This window comes from Penaeus chinensis, chromosome 11 (genome assembly GCF_019202785.1).
Source record: "Penaeus chinensis breed Huanghai No. 1 chromosome 11, ASM1920278v2, whole genome shotgun sequence".
Taxonomy (NCBI): domain Eukaryota; kingdom Metazoa; phylum Arthropoda; class Malacostraca; order Decapoda; family Penaeidae; genus Penaeus; species Penaeus chinensis.
Window position 1 is genome coordinate 26,334,095 of NC_061829.1, and position 2,500 is coordinate 26,336,594.

A 2,500-nucleotide genomic window follows, 5' to 3' on the forward strand; every position below is an offset into this window, starting at 1 on the left:
GCACTTGAAGTAGGCGGTAAGAACATCAAACAAAGCACCAGTAAGCTCTCGATAGAAACTAAACAGCTTATGCAAAAACGTAGGGTCATGAAAGTATCATCAAACAGAGACAAAATAGAAATAGCTGAACTAACAAAGACTATAAATAAGAAGAGAGAAAATGTACGGGAATTCAATACTCAAATAATAAATGAATCAGTGATCTCAGTTACCAGCATAAACACAGCTAAAAGGAGACTCGGAATACGGAGAAATCAAATATATGCAGTAAAGAACCAGACGGTGAAGTGACATATAACAAGAATGAAATCATAAGAATCGTGGAAGAATTTTACAGGGATCTATATAACTCAAATAAACAACCACAATAGAAGCAAACAAGGTAACTAGAGACGTACCTAACATCACAACAGAAGAAATAAAAAGCGCTTAAAGGCATGAAGTGAAGGAAAATACCAGTTGAAGACGGAATTAGTATATACCTTATAATAGATGCAAGAGTAGTTTCAACAGTGAGACTAGCCAATCTTTTTAACAAATGCCTTCCGAAAGCCTGAAAAACTGCAACAATTACTTGATACATAAAAAGGGGATAGAAAGGATTTAAAAAAAATACCGACTCATAAGCTTCCTTTCAGTTACTTACAAACTGTTCACAAAAGTCATCACAGCTTCGATCTCTGACAGTCTGGATCTGGATTCTAACCAGCCTAGAGAACAGGCAGGCTTCCACAGTGGATTCTCAACAACAGACCACATCCACACACTCACCAAAATATGAGAAAAAAATAAACGAATATAGGAAACCCCCATGTATTGCATTCGTCGATTATGAAAAGGCATTTATTTGACTCTGTACAGATACCAGCAGTAGTAGAAGCTATTCGAAGACAGGGAGTACAGCAGGTATTTTGTAATATATTAAAAGATATATACGAAGATGGGACAACAACCATCAATCTCCACACGGAAACCGATAAAATACCAATTAAAAAGGGTGTTAGACAGGGTGATACTATCTCACCAAAACTATTTACAGCCTGCCTTGAGGAACAATTTTGATAAGCTAGAATGGAACGGAAAGGGTATCAAAATAGGAGACGAATACCTAAACAATCTAAGATTTGCAGATGATATTGTTCTCTTCAGTGAATCTGCAAATGAAATGCACCAATTAATTAACCATCTGCATAGAAAAGGTCTGAAAGTATGAACAAGAAAAAGACTAAGATCATGTTCAACAGAAGAGTTCAATTCGAACAGATACATGTACAAGGCAAAGCATTAGAGGTAGTGGACAAGGATATATATCGTGGGCAACTCATACAGACAAACACATCTAGCGAAGAGGCTGGAGCGCCTTCGGTAGACACAGAAGCATACTAAGAGGCCTCTTGCCATTATGTCTAAAAAGAAAAGTCTTTAACCAACGTGTCCTCCCAGTTTTGACCTATGGATCGGAAACATGGACTACAACCAAATTACTGGAAAGGAAACTAATAAGTGCCCAGAGAGAGATGGAAATATTGATGCTGGGAATCAGTCTAAGAGATCGGATGAAGGCGACGTGGATCAGGGAACAGACAAAAGTGGAAGATACACTTGTGAGCATCAAAAAGAAAAAATAAATGGTAATGGGCAGGTCATATATGTCAGAGACAGGACGACAGATGGAGAAGGAAGTAACAGACTGGGCTATAGATAACATAAAGAGGCCAAGAGTCAGACCAATGACAAGATGCTGTGACGAAATAACGAAATATGGGGGCCAAGACTGGAAACAAAAATCGTAAGACAGACAAAGTTGGAAAAGGTTTGGAGAGGCTTACATTCAGCAGTGGATCGATTCAGGTTAATAATGATGATTTATATATATATATATATATATATATATATATATATATATAGAGAGAGAGAGAGAGAGAGAGAGAGAGAGAGAGAGAGAGAGAAAGCGAGAGCGAGAGGGAGTGTCTGTGTGAGAGTGAGCGAGAGAGAGAGATAGAGATAGATAGATAGATAGATAGATAGATAGATAGATAGACAGATAGACATAGATAGATAGATAGATAGATAGACAGATAGACATAGATAGATAGATAGATAGATAGAGTGAGAAAGAGGGTCAGATAAATGCGTGGTAGATGGATAGGTAGACAGACAGACAGATAGGTAGATCATAGATAGAAAAATAAATAAAGATAATTACATAAACATATAAATGTATGTATAGATGCATATGTATATATACGTATGTATACTATATGTATATATATGTATATATGTATCTATATGTATATATATGTATATATATGTATCTATATGTATATATATGCACACAATCACAAACATACACACACACATGCACATACATACATTTACATTTATACATAGCTGTATATTTACATATAAGTATATATACATACACACGGATATATATATATATATATATATATATATATATATATATATATATACACATATATATACATATACATATATA